We start from the raw sequence: 13123 nt of genomic DNA, 5'->3' as shown, positions 1-13123 counted from the left end.
AGAGCCTATTCTGGCTCTGGATAGACAGAGATCCTGGAATTCTAACACCTGGATTTGGGGACACCACAGATCAAGTCTAGCCAAAGGCCAACCTATCTCTGATGCCCCTGCTCAAAATTCTACCATGTAGTCCTTTTTTGGATTAAGATACTATAGTCCTGTGAGGCCCCTTCTGAAATGCAAACCCACCTAAAGAGGAATACAGAACTACCTCACCCAGTATCCCTGGAATTTTGGAGGTGAGGAAATGAATCCAAGAGTTATCCTGAAATTTCTGGCTATGTCTGGGTACTCCTGTTTCTCTGGAGAGGCATTCTTTTTCAATAAATTCCTTGGAAATGACCAGAGAAATAAATATAAAGAACAGTAGTAGGGTAAAGTTATTTATATATAAATAAGGAACAATTTCCAAGACAATACTGTTACATTAAAAAAGCCAGGTGCAGACCAAGTGCCTAATATCTTAGTATTTAAGTAATAAAAGGCAGTGCCCCAGGGCACCTTCAGTTTGGCTGTAAATGTGCACAGCTCTGGAAGGAAAGCCTCTGCAAAGTCTGAGGCTGAGGGGCAGGGAGGGAGAGAACTTTCTCATCATATTCTCTTTGCAACTTTTCAATGTTGTCCCATGTGCTCATTTATCAATCCAAAGAAAATTTTGTTTTCCTGCTCCAAAAATCCAATCAACATGTTGTCCTCAGATAGAGGGTGCATCAGACACTAAGCTGATAAGAACAGATACTACACTTGATCTGGGCCAAAAGGCCGATAACAATTTGTTTTTAAAAATGCATTTGGCCTGATAAGAAACTGCAGATGCTCCAGCTTTAGCTCAACCCAGTTCTGTGCTCTGCCACTGCCCTGCTCCCAGGTCCTCATCACGGGCCAGGAAGAACCGCACGGCAATGGCCTTGGGACCAAAGGACGCTGGCAGGGGAGCAGGTGCCCGTGGCAGTGGCCCATGGGATCCTCTGGCAAGAGTCTGAGACGCTATCAATATCTTCATTTACACCCCATAATGGCCAGAAAGAATAGAAGGACCACAAGCCTCAACCCCAGCAGATGGTGCCAGCCACATACAGCAAAGGGCTGGCAGGGTGACAGTGAAGGCTCGAGGTGCCCTCGGGAGGGCTGGGCAGGCTTGTTCATCCTCTCTGTACCACAGGCCCCTCTGGAGTCTCTTGAGGCTTCTTAACTCTTTTCAGAGTGAGGTTTTATTTTATTTTTTAAAATTTTTATTTATTGATTTGAGAGAGAGAAAGAAGGGAGAGAGAGAGGTGGGGGAGAGAAAGGAACATCGATGTGTCGTTCCACTCATTTATGCATGCACTGGTTCGTTCTTGTATGTGCCAGGACAGGAGATCCTATCTGCAACCTCGGCACATTGGGACGACGCTCTAATCAACTGAGCTACCCAGCCAGGGCTCTCAGGGTGAGGTTTTCAATGCATACAGCAAAACACCCAGGATTACAAAAGAAGCAAATTATACTGAAATACAATTGCTATGTATGACTGGTAACTCTATTAATGAATTAAATCAGGACAAGATCTGGCAGCAGGCCTGATAACTACTGATTTTGAAATCACGGTGAGTAACAGAAAGCAGTTTGCCACTCCAAAATATGCCTTTTAGGATACTGATTATTTTAAGATATTATTTTCAAGAAACACGAAGAAACTTTGACCTCCCCCCAAGTGCCTAAAAGAATTTAGATGGAGGACCTGCTCCGGGAAGGGGGCTCTCATCACAGGTGACTATAGTTTAATAGGAACTACTGTGTAACAGACAGGGACGAGCCTAGCAAGGTTCCTCTAATCAAAGTCCTCCTGGTGTTCCCTCGTTAAAGATGGCCCCGCAAACATTTGATTACCAAGCATTTGCTTTTCCATCTCCATGTGAATTACTTCCTACCTTTCAAAGTCCCAAACCACACTCCTCAACCCCTGTTCCTTTTTGGCTCAAGGGGGCTTGTAAGCCCCAACTGCTAGATTTGTCCTAGGGTCTCACATTCCTATGGGACCCCCATATGTACATAAGTAACAAATTTAGACATTTTTTCCTGTTAATCTGTCTCACGTCAATTTGAATCATTAGACAAGCCAGAAGAATTTAGAGGGATAGAAAGAAAACTATTTTTCCTCCCCGACACAAGTGTAGATGAGATTTAAAGTATCTGTCGCAACTGAGGTGTGACATGAAAGCAGCTGTGACTTCTGTTGGTGACAGAATCCCAGGAGCCACCTAGGATACTGTGCTGTGATACCTGTGCACACAATAGAAGGAAATGTCAAACTTCACTGAAAGACTGGGGACAAGAGGCGTAAATTCTTCCCATCCAAGTTCACCAACTCCTGGAACCTTAACTGCAGGCGAAGAATCTATGGAGTGAATGTTTGAAGCGGCACCAGCACCAAGTTGGGTGGAAAACATGGATTTCTCGACCATCTCCCCAGACCAGTGTTTACTTTTTCCATTCCAAGTGGGTGCAGCGGGGAGCAGGAGCAGGGGGTGCAGGGAGACCTGGGTGCTAGTCTGGGACACTGTGCCCTGGGAGAAAGGCCTTTCACAGGAAGGAAGAGGAGATGTTTGGAAAACACAGGTTGTCCTGTTAGGCAGATAAGTTTCTCAGGTAAAAAGGTATCTATGGTAACAGCTCTCTTCCTGGTGCAGGCCTCCCTTTCCAATGTAAATTTAGACAGATGAGCCTTTCCTGAACCTGCTGGGTTTTGATGGCCTTTAGTTCAAATAATTCTCATACCAAAGTGACATATTTTGGGGTGGCAAATTCTGTTCCCCTTCAGGTCCTACATATTAGGTGTGCCTCCCCCATCTGTGGAACAAACCAGTCTGTCAGGAATTGAAAAATGGGAATAAATGTTGTGGAAGGTACATGGGGAACCATACTCTTCTATTTTTTTTTTGTATGTTGAAAATTTACTTAAATTAAAAAAAAATTAAAGCAGCTTGTTCTCAAGGTAATGATCTGAAAAGTACATGTATTGGAAAAGTCCCTGGCTCACCATCACAAACATGTGGAATGCTGCCGAACTACAAAACCCTAAATGCCCAAGAAAGGTGTAGAAACCACCATTTTCAATTCATTCCCTCTGAGTCAGACCTGATTGTAATTTCCAGTTTTAGGAAGTAGCCATGCAGCCATTGGAAGATTCTAGAATAAAGGTCAGTGTGCTCACTAAGAAATCAGTAGGGGGTTCTGCATCTGCTGGCCTTTTTCTTCCTCTGTGGTGACAACTGAACAAGCCCTTCTCCAAGCCTTTTAAATCTACTAGCTCGTTTACTCATGGGTCCTGGAGAATTACTACTGTTGTCCCCATTTGTGAGAGGACAGCGAAGGGTAAAGCAAGCGATCCATCCAGGTTACACAGGCCGTGATGGCAGAGCCAGGTCGCCCGTGGACATTGGAAGCACAGAGCTTCTCACACTGTGGCCAGACCCCAAGGCACATTCCCATCACAGGTATGAGACTCCTCTTTGTAAGAGTCTTCTGAGACACTCACACAGTGGAATATTATTCAGCCATAAAAAGGAATAGAAAAAGGATATATGCTACAACCTCGATGAACCTGGCAGCGCGGCTCGGTTGGTTGGAGCGTTGTCCTGTACGTTAAAAGGTTGCGGGTTCGATTCTCAGTCTGGGTACACGCCTCAGTTGCGGGTTCCATTCCCAGTTGGGGTGCATACAGGAGGCAAGTGATCAATGTTTCTCTCTCACACTGATATTTCTCTCTCTCTAAAAATCAATAAAAACATATCCTCAGATGAGGATTTAAAAAAATGCTAAGTTTATTGTGGATTCCATTCATAACAACATATGGAGTCCAGAATAAGCAAATCTGCAGAGACGGAAAGCACATTAGCAGTGGAGCTGGGGAGAGGGACAGACAAGGAGTGACTGCTACTGAGTTCGAAGTTTCTCTTTGGGGGTGCTAGAACATTCTGGAATTTGTGGTGATTGTGGCTCAATTTTGTGAATATGTGAAAAACTATTGAGTTAAACATACTTTTAAAGGGGTAAATCTCATACTACATGAATTACGTCTCAAAAAATAGTCTTTTGAGGATTCTCAATAATCTGCTCTAATGAGAAGAATATTTGATTTTAGTAAACCAGAGCTAGTGAAGAATAGCAGAATATACCACCTGCAAATATGCCCCTTTGGCATAAGGATGATTCTGAGTGGAAGGCAACCGAGAAGAAGCAGATACGGGAAAAGCTCTCTGCCCTCCTCCTGTTTGCCCAAAATCAGGATGTAAATTTACATAAAGTGTCCTTCCCTCCCTCTCTAGCAGGAAGGACAGAAGTTAATCACCAGAGAGTAAACCCTATCAGCCTGGAGATGGCACCAGAGGAACCTACATGACAACCCTGTGAAAATGAGCCCTTCCCTGCATCAGTTGCCCAGTACGTTTACACTCCCATAATTTGCCACCCTTTTGTCTAGTCACTTCTCTGAAAATGCGTTGTTCTTTTGTTAAGATGTTATATCAGGGGGAACCAAAATACCCAGAATATGTTAATAAAAAAATTTATATTTATTCTAACATGTTTAAACTTCAGTCACCTTCAAAGCACTCTCCATTTGATGCAATACACCTATCAAGACTTTTTTTCCACCGCTCAAAACAGTTTTTGTACTCGTTAATTTTGATGCCTTTTAGTTCTTCTGCCATTTTTTGTTTCACCTCTTTCTCATCAGCAAAACGTTTCCCTGTGAGGATTTTTTTCATCTGAGGAAACAAAAAAAGGTCTCTCAGGCGAGAGATCATGTGAACAGGGAAGGCTGGGACATGGGGGTCATGCTGTCTTTGGTCAAAAACTGCTGAAGATGCAGCGCTGTGTGGGCAGGTACATCCATAAATCACCTGTCATGAAAAGGGCAAACACACTGAAGGAGTCTTAAAAAAAAAAAATTCACTGAAGCGGAACGCAGCCTCTCACACCACCACCAGCTGGTGCACCGATACAGATGGGTTCCTAGAACACTCACCTAGTGTGGGAAGCCTGCAGTACAGGGGGCCTGCCCTCCAGATTATAATTCCGGGTCTTTTGGGGCGGGTCCCCTCAGGTATTGAGCCCAAATTCTAACCACCCCTTTGAGTTACTCATCACTGGGTGCTCCCTTGTGTATGTGTGATGCACACTTTAGTGAACAGTTCTGTTTATTTGTCTCCTAGTAATCTTTTGTTAGTTTAATTTACAGAGACCCAGTCAGAGAACCTAGGATGAGGAATTTGTTTCCTTCTCCTCCTACACTCCTAGAGAAATCTCCATGGCCTGGCTCCTTTCTGTACTTCAGCTCCCGTCTCTTTTGCCACTGAGCTCCCATGCCCAGACTTTTTGGACCTCAGTTTCTCAACTTTGATGTACCTTTTCCCTCTTCAGAGTCTGAGAGAGTGCTGGGCTTAGCCAAAGCATCACCGCCTCCAGGAAGCCTCCCTGATCTTCTGCCTCAGTCAGGGCCACTGCCATCTTGTGTAGCACCCCACAATCCTACACTCACCAGCCTGGTAATTTCCTCAGAGTCTGGCTTCCTGAATAAGCTCTAGGCTCTCTGAGGGCAGGGATGGACTGTTTTATTCACTTTCTATCTCCTGCCACCAGCATCCAAACAGAAGCAGAACTTACAAATCCACTGAGCAGAGCACACAGGGCCCAGACGCAGAGAGACTCCTGTGGCTTTCAGAGGGCCCTGCAGATTTGGGAGGGCAGGGCTCGTTCCTTCTTGAGGTCCCAACTGACATCCAGCCCCCGCCTTCAGGCCCTTTCAAAGATGGGAGGGCCACCTGCATGGGGCCAGTTCACACAAGCCCCTTATTCTTTACTCCAGATCATGGATGTGCCTGATGTATCATGTTTTCTTAAGTAAATATAAAAATTGCTCTTTCCTTGATTAAAAGTATTAAGCTGTCCTGGATGTTGTTTGGGGTATAAGTGGGCACACAGTTGTGATCTCGAAGGGGCTGTACTGACGTTTTTCAAGGCAACCAACTGCCGGCTCTGCTAGTTTGGAAATATAGACTAGCAACTGGGATGGGGGGAGGGGCGGAGAAGAGAAAAGGGGCCAAACACTCAACCTGACAAGCTCAGGAGAAGCTGGCATGGCGGCATTACAAACTCAGGGACCGAAAGTAAGCACAAAGAATTGTCTGAAACTAAAACTTTCTAACAAAAAGCAGGTTTTGGCAGGTAGCCCCCTCGTCCAGAGGTATCTTCCCAGACAAAGGTCAATCTTAACTGAACCTGCCTTATTGTCTTCTTGCATCTACTTAACATACCTTTGGAACAAACGTCAGTGAAATTTCCTTTATCCAGACCCCTCAGGGCACAACGACCTCACAGGAGCCACAAAACCCCTCATTGTTCTTGTGTTCATTGTTAACTGTTAGCCATTCTTATCCACCCATGTAAAAGAAGTCTATTTTGGTTTACTTTTTATCCAATCCCAGAGATTTCTGGGCTTTGCTTTCTCCCACCTCCCTAATCTATCACCAATGGATTTCAAGTAACCTCCTTAAGCCTCCCCCTTTGCCGGTTATGTATAAAATAAGGCGCAAACGTGCCATTTTTTGGAGCCTTTTTTTCCAGTCCCTTGAGAGTTTGCTTCCTGGTAATTGTCATCAGTTTAGCTCAAATACACTCATAAAAATTCCCTACAGGTTTGACTCTCAGGTTGACAAGCCAAAAACAATCACTGACACTTATTTATGGAGCACCTGCTATGGTCTATAGTCCTGCATTTTACAAAAATCATCTGCAAACTCCCCACCTCCTGCCCAGCTCTGCCAGGACAAATTCTTTTATCCACAATTTACAGATGAGAAGACAGGATCAGGAGTTAAGTAATTTGACAAAGCCACAAGCTGCTAAGTATTCAAAGACGTTCTTTTATAAAATTTGAGAAAAGGCCATTATCTAGAAAGCTTTTCACAGTTGCTGGAACTTCTTTGATTTTCCTACAAACATTTCAATATGCTTATTAGGAATTGTGACTTAATAAACAAATGGAGCAAGAAGACAGGATGCTGTGTGTGAGATCTGAAGTCATATTCTGGTTTCATTTCTTACATTTTCCACTTCTAAAAACTAAAAGCACTTGTTTTTCACCCTGGCTAGAGCATCATCCCGATATGCCCAAGTTGTGGGTGTGATCCCCAGTCAGGGCACATGCAAGAATCAAGCAACAAATGCTAAAACAGTAACAAGTCAATGTTTTTCTCTCTCACTCTAAAATCAATAACCTTAGAAAATTAAATAAGAATAAAAGCACTCATTTTTCCTCATTAATGAAGTAATAATAAATAGGTGACTTCTTTACTTGATAAAGAAGAAAAAACAAAATCATATTGCAATAAAATAATTAAAGGACAGGTGATTTAATTAGTAAACTAAAAATGGATAAAAATAGTTTTGATATACAGATGAAGGCCTAAAAAATTAAGAAGGGCAGTGAGGGCCCTGGCTGGGTAGCTCAGTTGGTTAGCACATCATCCCAGCACTCCAAGGCTGTGGGTTCAGTCCCTGGTCAGGGGACATACAAGAAGCAACCAATGAATGCATGGATGGGTGGAACAAAAAAAGGTCATATTTCTCTCTCAATCTCCCTCTCCCTCTTTCTCTCTAAAGCTAAAAAAATTAAAAAGAAGAATGAGGGTGAGGGATGTGCTGGCTGCATACCCCTCTCCTGTTTGGAAACGATGTTCTTTCATCACACAAGAGAAAAGCACCTACCATTTATCAGCTAGGCTTTGGGATCCCCATCTCGTTAAAGTTTAAACTTCAAAAACCAAGCAAGCATGGACATAATTACAGATCCTACGGAAGCCAAGGACTTGGAGACTGAGGTTGCTAGGCAGCCGCCACAGCTTGGATGAAGCACCTCTGCTCCACTGTTAATGGATGAACTTGGCCCAGACATATCCCCGAATCTCAGCCGCTTCACCTGTGCACATGAGGAATCATTCCCGCCCTGCCCGCTCTACCTCGAACTGACTCGACCCTGATCTGTGAAAACACGCTCCTCCGAGGCTCAAACGAGCTTGGGAATCTGAAGGAAGGCGGTTAATAGCCCGAGAATGTGCTAGAGTAGGGGGAAAAAGAAAAAAGGAGAAAGGCAGGAGGCGGCTCTTCCTCCCACCCCCCAGGAGGGATGGCAGGAGTCAGGCGAACTCTCCGGGACCACTAGAGGCCAACCCCACGCAGAGGGCGCCCCCAGCAGTCGCTCACGGCGCGCGCCCCGCAACCGCGCTTCCGGGCGGCTGCACGCGCGCAGGCTTCCCGGCCCGCGCAGCCACAGCCCTGCCGGCTCCCCAGGGCCGCCCCAGGTTACCCCGGGAGCGCGAACCAAACTTCTTCCCGCACAGAGAGCGCTGGCGGCAGCCAGGACGGCTTGTTAAATAGTGGTTGTCTGGGAAGGTCGGTTCCCCCCCTTTTCTTGCTTTCCTGTACTTTTTACTATTTTTGTGTACTGAACCTTTTGGGACTCGTTTCTCCATCTGTACCTGGTTATAAAAATTAAAGCACTTTTAAAAGGGCCTGGCATATAAATACTCAGGGAACATCAGTCATTTCTCTTCAAACTGTCTACCAAGAGCATGTATGAAAAAAAATTTAGTGTTTTATTGCTGCTTTTAACGGACGTCTCTTTAGCGAAGGAAAAAAAGCCCCACTTTTTTTACATCAGTGTCCTCACCCGTCCCCTAAATCCACATGCCCAATTTGAAGTACCAAATTGCAAGATGTAATAGTAAATTTGCGGGGTCTGCATTTTCTTTATAAAATCTCTGGAAATCACTCAAAAACTTTCTACAGAGCTGCGTCATTCTCGTTCCCAAGCGCTCAAACGAAAGAAGGAATTTGGGAGAAGGCCCCCGGCTTTCGCGGAGGTAGCCCCCTGCTCCGCAACAGGGGAAAGATCCGCCATCAGGGCGCGCGAGGGAAAATGGACGAACCCGGGCCTCCCGCGGCCGCCGCGAGAGCCGGGCGGGCGCGCTGTCCGCCCCACCCCAGCCGCCCCACCCCAGGCCGCGAGGCAGTTACGGCGGTTGAAGAGGGGCGAGGGGAGGGGACAGAGCGCCGCTCCACGCCCACCCCACGCCCGAGCGCGTGGTTCCGGCGAGCCCGGCTCCAGCCCCAGGACTCCGGTCCAGACCGCTCCGGGCCGCTAGCCGCTCCGTAGGCTCTGGACGCGCTCCGCGCTTTCCCTCCAGCCCTTTGTGTCCTGGCGCGCTTCGGGGGGAACGCGGGAACGCGCGAACGCGCGCCGCGTCGTGCGCCTGCGCGAGGAGGCAGGGGGCGCTCCCGGCCGGAGTCTGGAGTGGGCGCTGTTCCCGGCCGCCCCGCCCTCGCCCCGCCCCGCGGCCGCCATTTCGTGCTCCGGCGCGCGGGGCTTCAAAACTGACGCGTGATGGACGTCCGGAAGCCCAGACAACAAAGGCCCGAGCGCAGAGGCTGAGTGACTGGAGGTCTTCCCGTTGCCCGAGGAAGGAAGATGGCGCCCGTAGAGTGCAGCTCTGCCCGAGTATGGCGGAAAACGGGCGCCTCTACCTTCTCTGAATGGGCCTACGACCTTGCATACGCTCTAGTATATCCCAATTCGTGTTTGCATCTGGTATGCACGAGTCCGTGGATTTAGACGTATTTCTGTACACGGCCTCGAGGATGTTCTCACACTTGAGAGTGCGCGCTCTTGTGTTTGCACTGCCTGGCTTATACAAGTCGGGTATGCATGGACGCGTGTTTGCACGAGTTTACAATGTGCACGGAGACATGTATTCACGAATCTGGTGTATGCACTAACCTGTGTCTACGTTGGGATGTGCGCGGACCTGGAGTACAAGCTTTGCCTCCCCGAGTCTGGGGCACTTGCGAAAAACAATCCGATTCTGGCTTGTTTGGGATTCGTTTGCTCTCGCTGAGTTTACACGCAAAGCATAACCGCCAGCCCATTATCCTGGGCTGTTCTCACCCTTGCTACTCTCCTTTCCTCCCACTCCCTGAGCTCCTGCTGGGGCCCCAACTTTGCGCTGGGTGCAAAGGTGACCCTCCACGGGTGAGGGAAACAGACCGAGAGCACCGCAGTTAAGGACATCATGATGCCGCTGTGAAGAAGGAGTCTGGCCTGTGAAGGTCAAGAAAAGCTTCTTGGAGAAAGATGTGAGCCAAGGCGGCGTAGGTGGCCAGGACCAGGCCTCAGAGGGCATCAGGGACCAAGCCTGAGAACTTGGTTCTAGGAGGCATTTAAACTGGAGGTGCCAGCAAATTCACATTTGTGGGAGGACAAGGGTGAAGCAGAGGGAGCAGGCGATGGGGAGGAAGGCGTGTGGGAAAAGGAGGCCTGTTTGTGGGGCCCAGGCGGCAAAAGACCTTGGGGAACAGGTTCAGGGGGAAGTGGCCTCCGGAGGGAGGGAAGGGGGAGGAAAAGCTGGATGGGGGACTGTGGTTGGTCCGGCTGCTTCTGGTTTTTCTGTGTGGAGCGCACTCCTCTCCCCAGGAGAGGGACACAGACTCAAGTCCTAGTACTGCCCTTTACCAGCCGGGTACCTGCGCAAGCACCTAACATCAGCAGGGATGGAGGGAGATGCTGCCTGGGGAGAACAGCCAGGGCATGGGGAGGGTGTGCAGTAAACATGGGGTGTTAGCACTTGAGCTGGACTGGCTTTAGAAGTTACCTTGTTTGGCCCTCCTCCCCCATCCATCAAAACCTCCTCCTCTGGCCCTGGCTGGTGTAGCTCAGTGGATTGAGTCCTGGCCTGTGAACCAAGGGGTCCCAGGTGGGGTCTCAGGTGGGGTCCCGGGTTGGATCCTGATCAGGGCATATGCCTGGGTTGGGGGCCGGGTCCCCAGTAGGGGGCGTGCAAGAGCCAACCACACATTGATGTTTCTCTCTTCTTTCCCTCTCTCCCCCCGCAAATATAAATAAATACAATCTTTAAAAAAAAAAAACCCTCCTCATCTGTGTCCTTTTCATGTCATTATGGATACCCTCTTGTTAAGCTAGCTCCTTCTAAGTACAGTTCAAGGGCATACAATTTACCTCTGCATTCCCATTGAGACCCCTCTACAACATCCCCAATATGTTGCCAATGAAGCTCCATTTGCATATGTCTCATGACGGAGAACTGGCCACTTCACAGGCCAGCCTTACAAACTTAGGATGTGAAGTTTATCTTATTTGGCCCAGATCTTTGCAGTCTGAAATGAAGGCTTTTAAAATTTTCTGTCACCCAAAAGATACTTTCTGAGCACATGCTTTGTGTTAGGCTTGGGAGATAGCAGCCAGACAGACTTCCTGCTCTAGGAGTTTTTAGAACCAAATTGTAAGACACTAGGGTCCAAGAGCAGAAAATAGCTCCTTCGTACTCGATGCCATGGTGCTGGAAGTCTGCGCAGTGCATCTTGAATTAAACCTGTAGGGCCTCTGAGGGTGGGATTGGATTGGGTGGATGGCCCCTGTCCACATGGGGTGTGACCTTTGTCAAGCACAGCCTAGCTCTCCTCCACTTTCCACAGTGGCTCCAGGCCTGGGCACGGTCCACAGTCCATGTTCCTGGGGATGGCCGAAGCTGAGCCTCCTACTGGGAGGCACCAGCCACTTTTTTGCAGAAAGAACCAACAGGGACCCTTCTCAGAAGGGGACTGCAGGCACGGAGGATGCCCAGAGCTGTCCTTAGCGGTGAGGGATCCTGCGGATGAGCCCTGTCTGGGCAGCCCTGCCCACCCGGGAGGTGGGGGTTTGGGGGTAAGTGGCCACCCTGTTCTTCCTGTGTTACTCTGGAGCTTCCTAGGAAACTGAACCCGAGGTTAATCTAAATCAAGTCTGCGTGACCTGGAAGCCGGGGAGGTGGTCCTACTTCCCCTCCTGCCGAACATGTGCAGTTGTGCTGGATTACTGCTGCGCCTGTCACCCTCTTCCCAAAGGCCCTGGGATCTGGGTGACGTCTTCCTCAAGGCCCCTTTCCTGGAGTCTGCGCTCCGAGCTGAGCAGGGGGCCAGAGCTGCCCCCTCTGACTTCAGCACAGGGTTTGGGGTCCTTGCCCAGGGATTACCTGGTGGGGAGTTTCTCTGGCTCCCAGGAGTAAACCACAGGGACCTAGAAGGCCCCGCCCTTAGGCGGCTTCTTCCCTCCAAAGAGTTACAGTTGAAAGAGGAGGGGGTCCCTGGAGAAATGAGACTGTTTGCAGAAGAATAAATGCCACCTTGTGCCCGCTGATTTCCTGCAGAGACTGCGGGCTTGTTCCGGGCCTGTGTAAATAATTTAATGGAAAACTCCAGAAGACGGACGGGAAGCCCACGTGAGCCTGACCTTGCCTGCCGCCAGCAGGCAGGTTATAAAATGTTTCCTCTCTGAGCACTGGCGCGGGGGGCGGGGCGGAGGCGGGGGTGGGGGGGTCAGGATACCTCAGTCACAACCGGGAGAAATGAGAGGTTGCTCTGGGCTCCTGGGGAGGACAGCTGGGCGGGCGGGACTTCTTCAGGGAGGCCGTGTCTCCATGGTCCTGGCCTTAGACTCCAGAACGCGGTGCCCCTGGGACAGCAAAGCCAGGGTCCAGGCTGTCCCAGAAGTGTCCTGCCCGCCCCGCACATGGCAACCGGGCGGCGGGGGGCAGCAGTTTGCTGGGGGTAGGGGCGGGGAGAAGGTTTCCGGCCGGCCGGCTGCTGCCAGGCTGGGCAGGATGTCCCCCTCGCACAGCAAGACAGAAGGACCTCAGAGCGCGACCCCTGCCCACCCACTTCCCAGCCCGATGCCTCCCCGCCTTCCCCGCCTTCCCCGCCTTCTCGCCAGGCCCTGGGCGGTTGCTACTGGGTCCAACCGCCCCAGTCTGGCCAGTCGGGGAGGAGGGAGGAGGGGTCGAGCGAGAGCGGAGCCACTGCCCAGAGGCAGTGCTTGCTGCCGAAGCACAAACATTTCCTTATGTGGTGGCTCTGAGGGCCCAGCGCTGGGGCGGCGCCCTGGGGGCTGTTGGACACGCCCTGGGTGAACGGCGTCCTGGCTCACACAGGCAGGGCCCCTGCCCAGTGGGATCTCAGCTTCATCATGTGGACTAGACAGAAGTTAAAGTCCCCCTGCCCTGTTCATTGTACCCTGGAGTGTGTCCCATGGTCC

At 49.5% G+C, this 13123-nt stretch overlaps 1 pseudogene; it reads right to left on the bottom strand.

Moving 5' to 3' along the window:
- Window positions 1-649: 649 nt before the first annotated feature.
- On the bottom strand, window positions 650-773 carry LOC112308100 (U2 spliceosomal RNA; annotated as a pseudogene).
- Window positions 774-13123: the final 12350 nt, after the last annotated feature.

This window comes from Desmodus rotundus, unplaced genomic scaffold (genome assembly GCF_022682495.2).
Source record: "Desmodus rotundus isolate HL8 unplaced genomic scaffold, HLdesRot8A.1 manual_scaffold_176, whole genome shotgun sequence".
Lineage (NCBI taxonomy): Eukaryota > Metazoa > Chordata > Mammalia > Chiroptera > Phyllostomidae > Desmodus > Desmodus rotundus.
The sequence above is the reverse complement of the archived record's forward strand: the minus strand, read 5'-3'. Positions and strand labels throughout refer to the sequence as shown.